Source organism: Heteronotia binoei, chromosome 18, assembly GCF_032191835.1.
Source record: "Heteronotia binoei isolate CCM8104 ecotype False Entrance Well chromosome 18, APGP_CSIRO_Hbin_v1, whole genome shotgun sequence".
NCBI lineage: Eukaryota > Metazoa > Chordata > Lepidosauria > Squamata > Gekkonidae > Heteronotia > Heteronotia binoei.
The window spans coordinates 34490776-34499369 of record NC_083240.1 but is presented as its reverse complement, the minus strand read 5'-3'; positions in this window follow the sequence as shown (position 1 = coordinate 34499369).

Genomic DNA, 8594 nt, shown 5'->3' with positions numbered 1-8594 from the left:
ACCATCAAAGCAGGCAATGGCAGGTCATCTCCAATTGCTTGGCTGACCACTGCCAGAAACAGGATACTGGATCTTTGATTGAATTCTGCACAACTTACAGGAGCTGCAGGCACGTCTGCATCGTGGCCCCCGTGGGCATGGCTTTTCTTCCGGTTGCATCAATGAAGTGGAGTTTTACCCCAAAGAAGCTTCTACTTGTTTTATGTGCCATCAAGTTGCTTCCAACTTGTGGCGGATTCTCTAAATTAAATTAAAGTCCTAGGAAAAGCCCAGCAGGAACTCATCTGTATATTAGGCCACACCCCCTGACCTCACCATTGTTTCGCATAAGACTTTTTTGGGGTAGAAAAAGCTCAGCGAGAACCTATTTGCATATTAGGCCACACACCCCTTTCATCACCATTGTTTCACGTAGGACGTTTTTTGTAGAGAACGCCCAGCAGGAACTCATTTGCATATTAGGCCACACTCCCTAATGTCAAGCCATCCGGAACTGCATTCCTGTGCGTTCCTGCTAAAAAAAAAAAAAAAAGTCCTGCTTCCAAAACATCCAATCGTTGTCAGGCTTGCTCGGGTCTTGCAAACAGAAGGCCATGGCTGCCTTTTGCGATATTCGTATTTTGTTTTCCTACTACGGTCAGGCTATATTTTAAAAAATGACGCTGATCAACTTCTGTGTGCCTCCTGCCTGCATTGATAGAATCCTCTGAACCGCGTAGAGTTGCCAGCCTCCCGGTGAAGTCTGGAGATCTCCCGCTTTTACAACTGATCTCCAACTGGCAGAGATCAGCTCCCCTGGAGAAAATAGTAAATACAACTGGAACCGGTGTCAATAGAGAGCTACAGGGCTTTTTTTTTGAGCAGGAACGCACAGGAACACAGTTCCAGGGGGCTTGGTGTCAGGGGGTATGGCCTAATATGCAAATGAGTCCCCGCTGGGCTTTTTCGACAAAAAAGCTCGACGTAAAACAATGGTGATATCAGGGGGTGTGGCCTAGTATGCAAATGAGTCCCTGCTGGGCTTGTTCTACAAACAAAGCCCTGGTGAGCTATATGTAACAACCACCGGAAGCAATGAAAACTCTCGCGTAAAACGTGTATAAATGCGTTCTTTTAGTGCAAACTGAAATAAAACAGAACTTCGGAACACTGCTGAGACCCCTCCCCTCCCCATATCCCGCCCTCTCCCTGATTCACCCCCAAAGCCTCCAGCTGTTTTCCAACAGGGACCCGGCAACCCTACCATGGAGTTACCCTATAGTGGCTTGTTGGGTTCTTGCGGGAGGCATTTCCCAGCAAGCTCTTCTGGAGGCACCAGGGATTGAACCTCTTCTCCCCGAAGGTGCCAGAGATTGAACCTTTCCTGGGTCCATCACAGATCAGAGTGAAAGGACAGGCTGACTCCCAGAAGGAGCTGGGGAGCGCACGGCTCGGATTGCTTCACCTGACAGATGGGGATTTGGCACGAGGGCTCCCTTCAGAGGAGCTCCATGCCTCATTGAGTTTGCCGGAGGGATGAGCTCACTTATCAGGCTGAACAATGATCCTTTGACAGGTAAATGGATACCTAAGGTGTGGTACCTAAGCCATTCCTCCCAAACTCTTGTTGGCTCTCTGGAAATGAGGCAGAACAGTCCCAAATCCCCTGTAAGAGCGCTGTCTCTTTTTTCAGCAAAGGAAGGCCAGGAAACTGTAATCTCAGCGAGCGTCGGGGAGTAATGGTGCATACGGAGAAGGGAAGTGGCCGCTCAGTTTGCTTTGCGAGACTGACGGACCTTGGCGCGCAGCCCCAGCTGGAGTGGGCCTTCCTTTATCTCTGCTGATGACACACTAGGGTTGCCAAGTCCAATTCAAGAAATATCTGGAGACTTTGGGGGTGGAGCCAGAGGACGTTGGGGGTGGAGCCAGTAGCAAGGTTGTGATAGAAGAAGAAGAAGATATTGGATTTATATCCCGCCCTCCACTCCGAAGAGTCTCAGAGCGGCTCACAATCTCCTTTCCCTTCCTCCCCCACAACAGACACCCTGTGAGGTAGATGAAGATATTGGATTTATATCCCGCCCTCCACTCCGAAGAGTCTCAGAGCGGCTCACAATCTCCTTTACCTTCCTCCCCCACAACAGACACCCTGTGAGGTGGGTGGGGCTGGAGAGGGCTCTCACAGCAGCTGCCCTTTCAAGGACAACCTCTGCCAGAGCTACGGCTGACCCAAGGCCATGCTAGCAGGTGCGAGTGGAGGAGTGGGGAATCAAACCCGGTTTTCCCAGATAAGAGTCCACACACTTAACCACTACACCAAACTGGCTCTCCAGTAAGCATCATTGAACTCCAAAGTGAGTTTTGGCCATCAAATTGATAGGGACTGCACACTTTTTAAATGCCTTTTCTCCGCTGGAAATAATGAAGGATAGGGGCACCTTGTTTGGGGGCTCATAGAATTGAACCCCCTGGTCCAATCCTTTTGAAATACGGGAGGTATTTTGGAGGGGAGCACTGGATGCTATGCTGCAAATTTGGTGCATCTAACTAAAAAAACCGCCCCCCCCCCAGAACTTCAGATACTCACAGATAAATTATCCATTATACCCTATGGGAATCGGCCTTCATAGGGGATAATCCCTCCCTCCCCACTTTCTGATGACCCTGAATTGGGGGAAAGGCCTCCAAACCCAGGGTATCCCCTGCCCTCACCTGGGGATTGCACAACAAAAAATGTAAGCTAGTGACCAATTCACTAAGAAGTATATAGAAATCAGTCCAAATCATGTATATTCAAGCCCCAAAGTAGTGTGGTGACAAGCCAATCTGTTGGAATGACCCACACAACACGCGTGTTGAGGAGAGAAAAACTTAGCCTGCAGGGCAAGCTTCCTTTATTTATACAGGGTTTTTCAGGTGTCCAAAAATATCCCAGCTCAAGGCTTAGCAACACAACGATTCCCCCAAGAAGCATCTGGTATGTAGCAAAACATTCTGCTTATCCTGCAAGAATTCACAGTAGCTAGCAAGTTCCAGAAATACCTCCGTCTTAACAAGGAACGGAAACATGATGGATGTGAGAACGTCTGAGCTTTCTGTGTTCTTAGACATTACAGAGTCCAGGGAGCTGGGCGTTAGGCAAGGCGCATGATCCTCCCACGCTTTGTGGGGTACAAGTAAGCAGACATCATTCCAACTGCATGATCCTACACCAATCGATTAAGTCCTTGTTTCTTTCCAGTCTTCATCAGACCTGGGACCAATATTGATTCAATTATATAGATTCTTTACACAATTTTCAAAAAAGAGGGACGCGGAGCATCTCCAGCAGCAATTTGACATCGGCCACAGCTCAGTACGTGGCTTCTTGTGCAAGAAGTATGTGGTGCCCAGTATGTGGCTTCTTGCGCTCTGCGTTCCTCTTTTTTGAAAATTGTGTAAAGAATCTATATAATTGAATCAATATTGGTCCCAGGTCTGATGAAGACTGGAAAGAAACAAGGACTTAATCGATTGGCTTGTCACCACACTACTTGGGGACTTGAATGTACATGTTTTGGACATTTGGATGGATTTCTATATGCTTCTTAGTAAATTGGTCACTAGCTTGCATTGTTGTTGTGTAATCCATTATAGTGACCTCTCTCGGATTGTATTCTATCCCACCTGGAGATTGGCAACCCTATGACACCCTCTGTTCTTCCCTGGCACTAGCTGCCCAAACCCTCTGTGCTTGCGCGGCCAGGTGTAGCTACCATACATGCTTCCTGCACCCCCCGAAGGCTGAGATCAGCTTTCACTGGAGGAAGGTGTATTTGGATGATCACCAATTCGTAATTCATTCTCCGTGCTGCACGCCTCAAGGAGTTGCATGATCCCCGTTTGACACGGGCTTTTGTGATCTGCTCCTTTCTTCTCCACCCCTTTCCCCAGAGCACTAAATCAGGCTCTTCTTTTCCCCTGCTTTGATTCACTCTAATGCCTCTCAGGAAAAGGAGGGGGGGAAGAGGAAGAGTTTGAGCAGCGTGAGAGCCAACAAGCCGCACTCAGCGGTGTTGTCCCTGCGTCTCTTGGCAAAGACTCCTCCGTTCTAGCCAGACATTGGAGAAAGTAAGGCCTTTACTACAGCAGCATCTTTGAAGACTGCTAGAGTGGGGTTCCTGACCACTAGGGTTGCCAAGTCCAATTTAAGAAATACCTGGGGACTTTGGAGGTGGAGCCAGGAGACTTTGGGGGTGGAGCCAGGAGACATTAGGGGTGGAGCCAGGAGCAGGGTTGTGACAAGTATGATTGAACTCCAAAGGGAGTTCTGGCCATCACATTTAAACGACCGCACACCTTTTCAATGCCTTCCTTCCATAGGAAATAATGAAGGATAGGGGCACCTTCTTTTGGGGCTCATAGAATTGGACCCCCTGGTCCAATCGTTTTGAAACTTGGGGGATATTTTGGGGAGAGGCACTAGATGCTGTGCTGAAGATTTGGTGCCTCTACCTTAAGAAACAGCCCCCCCCCAGAGCCCCAGATAACCACGGATCAATTCTGCATTATTTTCTATGGGAATAAATCTCCCTAGGGAATAATAGAGTTCCTGGCAGACATTTTCCTCCCCTCCCCCTGCTTTCTGATGACCCTGAAGCAGGGGGAGGGCATCCAAACCGGGGGATCCCCTGCCCCCACCTGGGGATTGGCAACCCTACTGACCACGTGTGCATGGCATGTATATGACCAGGGCTTTTTTAATAGCAGGAACTCCTCTGCATATCAGGCCATACCCCCCTGATGTAGCCAATCCTCCTGGAGCTTGCAGTAGGCCCTGTGATAAGAGCCCTGTAAGCTCCAGGAGGATTGGCTACATCAGGGGCGTGTGGCCTAACATTCAAAAGAGTTCCTGCTATAAAAAAAGCCCTGGGTATGACCAATTTAACGGCCCCGTGGCGCTGTTGGGTAGGGGTAGGCTGGGGAGCAGTTTGCAGATGAAGGCTGGTGTGAAATTCTCACGTTTGGAGCCTCAGAAAAATGCGCCACCTTGTTGGTGATTGGTCATAAAAAGGTAAAAGTAGTCCACTGTGCAAGCACCAGTTGTTTCTGACTCTGGCGTGACATCGCATCACAACATTTTCGCGGCAGCTTTTTTACGGGGTGGTTTGCCTTTGCCTTCCCCAGTCCTCCAAGAGCTTACAGTTAGGCCCTGAACTAAGAGTCCTGTAAGCTCTTGGAGGATTGGCTACACCAGGGGTGTGTGGCCTAATATGCAAAGGAGTTCTTGCTACCAAAAAAAGCCCTGATAGCCAATACTTTGAATGAACCCGGTAACTGACGGGCAGCCAATGAAAAGACTGCACAATAGCTGTAAAACGCACACTCCTCCTGTTTGTAAGCAAGCCATAGAATGTTGCACTGACTGGAGTCTCCAAGCTGACTTCAAAGCCAGACCCACGTAGAGGGAATTACAGTAGTCTAGTCTTGAGATCACTGTGAACATAAGAAAATAAGAGAAGCCATGTTGGATCAGGCCAAGGGCCCATCCAGTCCAACACTGTGTCACACAGTGGCCCAAATAACCCAAGTGCCATCAGGAGGTCCACCAGTGGGGCTAGAAGCCCTCCCACTGTTGCCCCCCCAAGCACCAAGAATCCAGAGCATCACTGCCCCAGACAGAGAGTTCCAACAATAGGCTGTGGCTAATAGCCACTGATGGACCTCTGCTCCATATGCTTATCCAATCCCATCTTGAAGCTGTCTATGCTTGTAGCCGCCACCACCTCCTGTGGCAGTGAATTCCACGCGTTAATCACCCTTTGGGTGAAGAAGTACTTCCTTTTATCCGTTTCAACCTGACTGCCCAGCATTTCATTGAACTGAAAGTGACCTCAAGACTGTGGCATGGATCCACACAGCCAGAATTAAAGCTGGGGACGGGGGTGTCTTCTGGGCTAAATTAAGTTGGAAGAAATATTTTTTCTCTCCCCAACTGCATTATCTTGTTTCTTCAGCAGTAATGCTGGATCCTGTACAACCCCTAGGCCAGGGTTGGCCAAACTTGCTTAATTTAAGAGCCACATAGAATAAGTGTCAGATGTTTGAGAGCCAAAGACATGAATGTCAGATGTTTGAGAGCTTCAAGGAAGGAAGGGAGGAAAATAGATGAGGGGGATAGAGAGGATGAAAGCAAGCAACTTTAACTTTAAATGCATTCTCCAAGCCACTGGCTGGCTTGGCTTGGAGAAGTGATTTAAAGAGACAAATGCCTTCTCCAAGCTGGCCAACAGGGTGGTGGGGGCTTTGAGAGCCACCCAATGTGTATGAAAGAGCCGCATGTGGCTCCCAAGCCTCAGTTTGGCCGCCCCTTCCCATGACTCTTAACAGAGGGTCATCTGAGCCCCATCAAAAGGAGAAAGCACAGTGACCTCTGAGATCTTTATCTTCCCAACCAGCATTACCTTCATCTTGTCAGGTTTCAGTTTCAACTTGTTCACTCTCAGCAATTTAACCACATCTGTCAGGCAGTGGCTCAAGACTTCTGACTGCATCGCCAAGGGATTTGGATAGATAGAGAGATACACAGAGCTGGGTGTGACCGGCATATTGATGGCATCCAATTCAAAAACTACAAATGCTTTCTCCTAAGGGCTTTACATATAGATTGAATAGCAAGGGAGATAAGGATACGCCCTGCGGATCCTAGGGCTGCCAATCCCAGCTTGGGGCAGGGGATCCTCTGGTTCGAAGGCCCTCCCCCCCATTTCAGGGTTATTTGAAAGTGGTGTGGGTGTTTGAATGTCTACTGGGCACTCCATATACCCTATGAAGACCGATTCCCATAGGGCAGGGGTGTCACGTTCTCAGGGTGCAGGCAGGCAGGAGTCCAAAGCCAGTCCAAGGTCAAAGTCCAGGAAGTCAAGCAGGAGCCAAGTCACCAATGCAGAATCACGAACCGGAATCAGAAGTCAATGTCCAAAAGCCACAAGGTCAGGGTGCCAAGCAAATCAAGCAGGTCAGGATCAGGAAGGAGCATGGATGCAAGCCAGAGAATAGACTTGTTGCTTCCACAAGGTTACCAGGTCCTGGATGGGAGCTATATGGAAGTCTCAATCAGCCTGCTCCCTGGTTGGCAGTGACTCTGCTAGAACTCAGGGCTGAGAGATCTGAAGCACTGGCGTGCCTCATGTCTTTGCACTGTAAGTTTTTTCTGGAGCCTGTTTCGAACTCTTGAGATGGGAGGAGGAGAGCTTGGAGGAGATTGATCGTCAACAGCTGACACTGGTGCCTAGAGAGTGATCTATGGGCCAGCTGCTGTTTGTTCAGCTGAGGAACTGGCTGGCAACTCTTCCAGGTCTGTTAACCCTTCCAGCTCCTCCTCGTCAGGGCTCATGACAAGGGGTACCCAACCCCCAGGCCGTGGACCGGTCCCGGTCTGTGGCCTGTTAGCAACCAGGCCGTGAGTTGTATAGTTATTTTATATTACAATGTAGTAGTAATAATAATAATAAGATGACATTGGATTTAAGTTTGGCCCTCCACTCTGAATTTCAGAGTGGCTCACAATCTCCTTTCCCTTCCTCCCCCACAACAAACACCCTGTGAGGTGGGTGGGGCTGAGAGAGCGCTCCCAGAAGCTACCCTTTCAAGGACCACCTCTGCCAGAGCTATGGCTGACCCAAGGCCATTCCAGCGGCTGCAAGTGGAGGAGTGGGGAATCAGAGAAGAGTCCATGCACTTAACCACCACACCAAACACTTTAGAAATAAAGTCCACAATTGTATCATCCTGAAACCATCCCCTCACCTCACCCCAGTCCGTGGAAAAATTGTCTTCCACAAAACCGGTCCCTGGTGCCAAAAAGGTTGGGGACCACTGCCGTAGGGTATCATGGAGAATCGACCCATGGTTATCTGCGGGTCTGGGGCGGGGCTGTTTTTTGAGGTAGAGGCACCAAATTTGCAAAATTGCATCTGGTGCCTCTCCTCAAAAAATGCCCCAAGCTTCAAAAAGATCAGACTGGTCCAGTTCTACGAGCCCCCAAAGAAGGTGCCTCCTCCTCTATTATTTCCAATGAAGGGAAGGCATTTAGACGCAGTGTGGTCCCTTTAAATGTGATGGCTGGAACTTTGGAGTTCAATTGTGCTTGTCACGACCTTGCTCCTGGCTCCACCCCCAAAGTCCCCAAATATTTCCTAAGTTGACCTGGCAACCCTAGTGGATCCCCACAAGATGAATCCCACAATAGTGATAACTGATATGCCAATGGCAGCCTTTTGAGACCAGTCTGAAAGGAACAGTTTAAACCGGTTCAAAGCGCATCCCCTGACACCATCTTCTGCCTCCAAGCCTCTCAACAAGACGGCATCGTACACTCAGGCCTCAGATTCAGCAAGAGCTCACAGGAGTGAAGCTCCTGAACCTTTCTGAGGGTTCCCCCTTTTCCTCCCCACCTACCTTGTCCATTGAATAGTAGGTGCAGCTGCATAACAATCCCTGGAGTAGGAGACCAGGCAGCCAGCCAGCCACCAGGGGCTTTGCCACACTCCCAGCAGCCCTCATTAACCTCTGGAGAAGCCCGAACCACCGTTTCTCCACTTCTTATGTGATCTGGGGCAGCGAGTGCCTTGCTG